The following is an 8,890-nucleotide window of genomic DNA, read 5'->3' as shown; positions in this document are numbered from 1 at the left end:
AGCAAGCATCAGCTGCCTTCAGAAAATTCAGACGCAGGGTCTTCCAAAACAGGGATTTCCACTTCCACACCAAAGTCACCGTCTATCAAGCCGTCTGCATCACCACACTTCTTTACAGCTGTGAAGACTGGGTCATTTACAGTCGCCACAACAAGCAGCTCAAGCGATTCCATCCTGGGAATCAACTGGTGCAACCGTGTGCCCCATACATAAATACTTGCTAAGACTAACTGCAAGAGTATGGAGGCCATGGTCACCCAAAGAGAGGCGAGGAGCACAAAGAGACGGCAAAAACAGCTCAGGAGACACACAACCATGCCTGCCCTCACCAACACAGACTGCATATGCCCCACCTCCAAAAAGTTTGTGGATCTCAGATTGGACTCCAGTCACCAAAAAACTCACCGTTAACTCAAAAGGGGAAGTCATCATCGAATACGATGGACTAGCATAAGCAAGTAAGTGTGTGTGTGTGTGTGTGGGGGGGGGGGGGGGGGGTCACAAAAATAATAAGCTGTATAGATTTCTCATCTTTCATGCATTTCTGGAACTTTGGCTACCATATTTGTGCCTTTGTGCACAACCTCCAGATGATTTTCAGCTTTGATGTGGTGTTTCTGGACGAAGGGATCACTGCTGCCTTTGCTGAGTTATGTTCTGTGAATATTTGGTGAAACGTTGATGGAATATTCTCATAACCCTTAGAAAACTGGACACGTGAATGTTCTTACAACGTCCCATAAAACTCATCAATCAAATTAATGTGTTATATTCTGAGACCATTTTAACCACGTTCTAGATAAGTTCTGCTTGACATAACTTTAACACCAAAACATGCCAAAAAGATTCTCAGAAGGTTTATGCTAACAGAGATAGTTAGGGGAATATTCTAACAGAAAACTGGACACTCAAACATTAGAGTACCTTTACAGTTAACGTTACAAAAACATTCTCTCCCTAGAATTGTTAGCTGGGTTTGTGGCGCAGCGGTCTAAAGCACTGCATCTCAATGCAAGAGGCGTCACTACAGTCCCTGGTTTGGATCCAGACTGTATCACATCTGGTCGTGGTTGGGAGTCCCATAGGGCGGCACGCAATTGGCCCAGCGTCGTCTGGGTTTGGCTGAGGTAGGCCGCCATTGTAAATGAGAATTTGTTCTTAACTGACTTGCTTAGTTACATTTTTTAAAAGAACAATTTATACAGCCTAGCTCAAGCTAAAGGTTCATTTGAATGTTATGTTTTGCCATCCCAAATCATTTCTAATTAATTCAGGGAGGTCTTATGTTGATACAATATGGGATTAATTATGAATTGCTAATGCGAGGCATTCTTCTTTCAAGCTCAATTGTATATACCTTGAAGGGGACTGCACCGCTCTCTTCCCTGTCGTATTATGCAATCCTAATGGAGTCCCCTCTCCCTATACAACCCAAGCCCTTTGAAACCTGAGAATTGAAAAGAACTAAATAATCATAATTGAACATGCGCCAATCTATTGGTCTTAATTAGCCCTTCTTTGTGTCACGTTCTGCAGTGTTTTAACATTTGAGAGACTTGGAACAGTGGAGGCTGCTGAGAGGAGAACGGCTCATAATAATGGCTGGAACGAAGTAAATGGAATGGCATCAAACCATGTGTTTGATGTATTTGTTACCATTCAACTTATTCTGTTCCAACCATTACCACAAGCCCGTCCTCCCCAATTAACATGCCACCAACCTCCTGTGACTTGGACAATACATTTACAAATTACCCCAGCTGGAGGTCTCCTGCTGAAGCAACCCTATGGTTACCACTGGTTCACACCCGCCAGATAGCCTAGCTTAGGCAGTGGCTAGTAGAATATACTGATTGTATTCTTTGTGTATCCATCCTCACAAATGCCAACTTTTACTCTGCGTTGATACATGACTACAGTGAGGTTTTATTCATGAAACATTAACACCATGGTAACTTCGGTCCTTTGTACCTACAGTATATACAGTTGAAGTCGGAAGTGTACATACACTTAGGTTGGAGTCATTAAAACTCCTTTTTCAACCACTCCACAAATTTCTTGTGAACAAACTATAGTTTTGGCAAGTCAGTTAGGCCATCTACTTTGTGCATGACACAAGGAATTTTTCCCAAAATTGTTTACAGACAGATTATTTAACTTATAATTCACTGTATCATCCGTTTTGTTACTAAAGCACCTTATACGACCCACCACTGCGACCTGTATGCCCTAGTCGGCTGGACCTCGCTACATGTTCGTCGTCAGACCCACTGGCTCCAGGTCATCTACAAGGCTATGCTAGGCAAAGTGCCGCATTATCTCAGTTCACTGGTCACGATGGCTACACCCACCCGTAGCACGCGCTCCAGCAGGTGTATCTCACTGATCATCCCTAAAGCCAAAACCTCATTTGGACGCCTTTCCTTCCAGTTCTCTGCTGCCTGCGACTGGAACGAATTGCAAAAATCTCTGAAGTTGGAGACTTTTATCTCCCTCAACAACTTTAAAAATCTGCTATCCGAGCAGCTAACCGATCGCTGCAGCTGTACATAGTCCATCTGTAAACTACCCACCCAATTTACCTACCTCACCCCCATAATGCTTTTATTTATTTACTTTTCTGCACTTTTGCACACCAGTATCTCTTCTTGCACATGATCATCTGATGATTTATCACTCCAGTGTTAATCTGCTAAATTGTAATTATTCAATTTATTGCCTACCTCATGCCTTTTGCACACATTGTATATAGATTCTCTTTTTTCTACCATGTTATTGACTTGTCTATTGTTTACTCCATGTGTAACTCTGTGTTGTTGTCTGTTCACACTGCTATGCTTTATCTTGGCCAGGTCGCAGTTGCAAATGAGAACTTGTTCTCAACTAGCCTACCTGGTTAAATAAAGGTGAAATAAAAAAAATAAAAAAATCACAATTCCAGTGGGTCAGAAGTTTACATACACTAAGTTGACTGTGCCTTTAAACAGCTCAGAAAATTCCAGAAAGTGATATCATGGCTTTAGAAGCTTCTGATAGGCTAATTGACATAATTTGAGTCAATTGGAGGTGTACCTGTGGATGTATTTCAAGGCCTACCTTCAAACTCAGTGCCTCTTTGCTTGACATCATGGGAAAATCAAAAGAAATCAGCCCAGACCTCAGAAAATAGATTGTAGACCTTCACAAGTCTGGTTCATCCTTGGGAGTAATTTCCAAACACCTGGAGGTACCACGTTCATCTGTACAAACAATAGTACGTAAGTATAAACACCATGGAACCATGCAGCTGACATTCCGCTCAGGAAGGAGACATGTTCTGTCTCATAGAGATGAATGTACTTTGGTGTGTAAAGTGAAAATCAATCCCAGAACAACAACAAAGGACCTTCTGAAGATGCTGGAGGAAACAGGTACAAAAGCATCTATATCCACAGTAAAATTAGTCCTATAACGACATAACCTGAAAGGCCGCTCAGCAAGGAAGAAGCCAGTGCTCCAAAACCGCCATAAAAAAGCCAGACTACGGTTTGCAACTGCACATGGGGACAAAGATCGTACTTTTTGGAGAACTGTCCTCTGGTCTGATGAAACAAAAATAGAACTGTTTGGCCATAATGACTATCGTTATGTTTGGAGGAAAAAGGGGGAGGCTTGCAAGCCGAATAGCACCATCCAAACCGTGAAGCACGGGGGTGGCAGCATCATGTTGTGGGGGTGCTTTGCTGCAGGAGGGACTGGTGCACTTCACAAAATAAATGGCATCATGAGGAAGGAAAATGATGTGGATATATTGAAGCAACATCTCAAGACATCAGTCAGGAAGTTAAAGCTTGGTTGCAAATGGGTCTTCCAAATGGACAATGACCCCAAGCGTACTTCCAAAGTTGTGGCAAAATGGCTTAAGGACAACAAAGTCAAGGTATTGGAGTGGCCATCACAAAGCCCTGACCTCAATCCTATAGAAAAAGTGTGTGCGAGCAAGGATGCCTACAAACCTGACTCAGTTACACCAGCTCTGTCAGGTGGAATGGGCCAAAATTCACCCAACTTATTGTGGGAAGCTTGTGGAAGGATACCCAAAATGTTTGACCGAAGTTAAACAATTTGAAGGCAATGCTACCAAATACTAATTGAGTGTACGTAAACTTCTGACCCACTGGGAATGTGATGAAAGAAATAAAAGATTAAATAAATAATTCTCTACAATTATTCTGACATTTCACGTTCTTAAAATAAAGTGGTGATCCTAACTGACCTAAGACAGGGAATTTTTACTAGGATTAAATGTCAGGGATTGTGAAACTGAGTTTAAATGTATTTGGCTAAGGTGTATGTAAACTTCCAACTTCAACTGTAAGTTGGTAGCGCATGATGCTTGTAACCCAAGGGTAGTGGATTCAAATCCAAGGACAACCCATATGTAAAATGTATGTAAGATGCTGTGGATAAAAGTGTCTGCTGAATGAAATATTGTTGTCAGTTGTACAACTGAATGTAGTCAACTGAAATGTGTCTTTTGCATTTAACCCACCTCCTCTGAATCAGAGAGGTTTTGGGGGCTGCCATAATCAACATCTACATTTTCAGCACCCAGGAAACAGTGGGTTAACTGCCTTGCTCAGAGGTAGAGAGACAGATTTTCACCTTATCAGATTGGGGATTTGATCCAACAACCTTTCAGTTACTGGCCCAATGCTTTAACCACTAGGTTGCCTGCCACCCCTTTCAATTTTGCAATCTGTTACTATTTTTAAACCAGTCAGCAGAGATGGAAAGTCGAATGCATGCCACATAGGAGACTAAAGACCATCACTCTGGATTTAATGGAGTTAGGTTAGGTGGCAACTTCCATTATGTTTTACCTTATTTCACTATTTCTCAAAGCCTAAATAAAACTTACACACACATTCAACTAAACACATAGCTAAATAATGAACCAAGAACCATTGGTCTCTTGTCTTCTAATTAGGGATATGTTGTTGAACAGTTCTATTTCTTAACCCCAGGCTTGGACTACTAAAGGATATCATTCAGAGCCATAAGCCCTCCCCAGGCATCAAGCCTTTTGTTAACTGCTGAAGAACGCACATAAAATCAACAGCAATAAACAAATCAATTAAGAGGAACTGTCTCCCTTTTGTGCACCGCTTGGCATTCATTTGATTTTCTGAACCTAAGTTAAAGACTGCTGTGCTGTCATGGTCTTTGAGTCAGCCAGTTTAATGTGGGCATGGGGACCTAGTTGCAATCAGTAGGTAAACAAATGGATAATTTGGGGTTGGGTCCATTTGATATTGAGCCTGTGTGGCATAATCCGTTTGATATTGATCCTATGTGGCATAATTCATTTGATATTGAGCCTGTGTGGCATCATGTAATGTGCATTACATAAAAATAGATTGATAGCTTGTGCTGACAACATTTACTCACATTTGCTGATAAAGGATTGAGCTATCTGGCCTCTGAGTGGGATTTTGTGAACTAGTATTGTTACTCGTATTCCAGAAAACTAGAATTAAGGTCTTTATAGCCAAGAGCAACACCTTGTGAATATGGATTATGAAGGAGAGTATGGGTTATTACTGAACATTTCAAACATGACTGATAATATGAAGATGCACAATTGTATCATTCATGCTGGGGGACATTCAAGTTGAAGGCCAGTGTATACAGGGCATTCAGAAAGTATTCAGACCCCTTTACTTTTCCCACCTTTTGTTACGCATTATTCTAAAATGGATTAAATAAAAAAAGTTCCTCATAAATCTACACACAATAGCCCATAATGACAAAGCGGAAACATGTTTTTAGAAATACCTTATTTACATAAGTATTCAGATCCTTTGCTTTGAGACTCGAAATGGAGCTCCAGTGCATCCTGTTTACATTGATCATCCTTGAGATGTTTCTACAACTTGATTGGAGTTCACCTGTGGTAAATTCAATTGATTGGACATGATTTGGAAAGGCACACACCTGTCTATATAAGGTCCCACAGTTGACAGTGCATGTCAGAGCAAAAACCAAGCCACGAGGTCGAAGGAATTGTCTGTAGAGCTCCGAGACAGGATTGTGTCGAGGCACAGATATGGGGAAGGGTACCAAGAAATGTCTACAGCATTGGCGGTCCCCAAGAACACAGTGGCCTCCATCATTCTTAAATGGAAAAAGTTTGGAACCACCAAGAACCTTCCTAGAGCTGGCCACCCGGCCAAACTGAGCAATCAGTGGAGAAGGGCCTTGGTCAGGGAGGTGACCAAGAACCCGATGGTCACTCTGACAAAGCTCCAGAGTTCCTCTGTGGAGATGGGAGAACCTTCCAGAAGGACAACCATCTCTGCAGCACTCTACCAATCAGGCCTTTATGGTGGAGTGGCCAGACGGAATCCACCCCTCAGCAAAAGGCACATGATAAGCCCGCTTGGAGTTTGCCAAAAAGCACCTAAAGGACTCTCAGACCACGAGAAACAAGATTCTCTGATCTGATGAAACCAAAGTTGAACTCTTTGGCCTGAATGCCAAGTGTCACTTCTGGAGGAAACCTGTCACCATCTCTACGGTGAAGCATGGTGGTGGCAGCATCATGCTGTGGCAATGTTTTTCAGCAGCAGGGACTGGGAGACGAGTCAGGATCGAGGGAAAGATGAAAGGAGCATAGCACAGAGAGATCCTTGATGAAAACCTGCTCCAGAGCGCTCAGGACCTTAGACTGGGGCGAAGGTTCACCTTCCAACAGGACAAGAACCCGAAGCACACAGCCAAGACAAAACAGGAGTGGCTTCAGGACAAGTCTCTGAATGTCCTTGAGTGGCCCAGCTAGAGCCCGGACTTGAACCCGATCAAACATCTCTTGAGAGACCTGAAAATAGCTGTTCAGCGATGCTCCCCATACAACCTAACAAAGCTTGAGAGGATCTGCAGAGAAGAATTAGAGAAACTCCCCAAATACAGGTGTGCCAAGCTTGTGGTGTCACACCCAAGAAGACTCAAGGCTGTAATCACTGCCAAAAGTGCTGCAACAAAGTACTGAGTAAAGGGTCTGAATACTTATGTAAATCTGGCGGGTAAATGCTGAAATAGGCCTAGTTTGTGCATCCCTATCACTAGCTATCACACTACCTAACTGTGAAAAATCAGAGGGTGAGTGCGGAGCGTCACTGGGCCAAGCTAGAGCAGCTTATGAAATTGCTGGAGCCCTTTGCAATCCACACCGATCAACTTGAAACTGACAGACAGTCGCTGTCTAATGTGGTGCTGTGCCTTCTCAACCTTGAGGCACACTTGCAGTCAACTACTGTTGCAAAACAGTTGGCACAGGTCCAACTGAAGCCGCTCCGTGAGTGCTTCGCATGCATACTAACTCCTATGGCAGCCAAACCCTGCAGCAGCTTGCCCGATGGACCCAAGTGTTCCTCTGGCACTTCACTCAACAGAGATGGAGCCACTGATGAGGGAAGCAGAGTATTTTGTACTTCAGAAAATCAGAGAGTACAACCATGGAGCAGCATGACCCCAGGACGATGCCAGCACGATGAATCCAGCAAGGATCTCGACCCCAGTGCTTCAGAAATATAGCTTCCTCACATCGAAGATTGTGTCTGAGGTCACTGTCCAGGCGGAGTGTCAACCTAGCAGGGCATTAAGTTCCCTGTGCAGGGCTCTACGCTGACCTTTTTTACAAGGAGCATGTGCGAATCTAAGTTGAAAAATGTAGGCGCACACAAATACATTTAAAAGCACAATGAAAAATATTTGAGGTATTAAAGCTAGAATACTTAATTTTTCTAGGCATACTGGTGCTTCTAAATTAAAGTTCCAGGTAGAACAGCAAAATATTTAGCCGCATATGAGAGTAAAATGTGCGCACTGTAGAGCCCTGCCCTTGTGAGCTGTGGAAATATCTGGAAGAGGTAAAGGGTGTCTTGTTTACAGAGTCACCTCCTCAGTTTTGGCAGGCAAGGATGGCTGTTTATTCAAAGCTGTGCCCTGTGGCACTGGATCTGGTTTCTGCCACTGCTATAGGAGGATGGGCTCATTGTAATGGCTGTGATGGAATTAATGGAACGGTATTAAATGTATCAAACATATGGAAACCACATGACTCTGTCCCATTAATTCCATTCTAACCATTACTCCTATAGCTTCTCCCACCAGCCTCCACTGCATAAACATAACTTCAAATGGGCCATGACTTCATTTGTTGTTTTTTCCTCTATCTTTCTGTTAGATAAAGGTACTTGATTTTTCTTAAATCTACTATTAAAGTAAAAAAAGCATTGGATTCGTATTAACATGGCACTTATCCAGTGTAGGAGCCTTTCCTTTTAAATCCAAGTCACATTAGGATCGATTTATAGTTAAACCTAACCAAACCCATGTCCTGGCCCATCCCTTTATGTATTACTTTCCCCCATTGGCAAGAAGTGACATCCCAAAAAAGGGCATAGGCCCACCCACTTGGGAGCCATGCCCACCCACTGGGGAGCCAGGCCCAGCCAATCAGAATGAGTTTATCCACACAAAATAGCTTTATTACAGACTGTTACGCACGCCTCTGAGAAGAGGGAACGCAACTCCCTGCTACAACTCAACTCTCTGAAGTGCAAGAGGTATGGACTGTAGGTGCGAGTAAGGATGACACAAAAGCAGAATTTACCGTTTACTCAAATTTATTTTCTTACACGGTAATATGGGGAAAAGGGGCTAGACGGAACCAAAGCAAAGAAAGTAAATATCAAAGTTCCCCCTCTCCTATCTAACCTGCCTACCCACTTAACTTACCTAACTTAACACCGCCTGGTGCCCTAACCAAAATACAGGGGGTGGTCCGCCCAGGTCTTACCTAGTGTGCCTAGACAGTAAATATACTACGGGTATATGTATGCCCGCG

This window comes from Salvelinus fontinalis, chromosome 7, assembly GCF_029448725.1.
Source record: "Salvelinus fontinalis isolate EN_2023a chromosome 7, ASM2944872v1, whole genome shotgun sequence".
Taxonomy (NCBI): Eukaryota; Metazoa; Chordata; class Actinopteri; order Salmoniformes; family Salmonidae; genus Salvelinus; species Salvelinus fontinalis.
The sequence above is the reverse complement of the archived record's forward strand: the minus strand, read 5'-3'. Positions refer to the sequence as shown.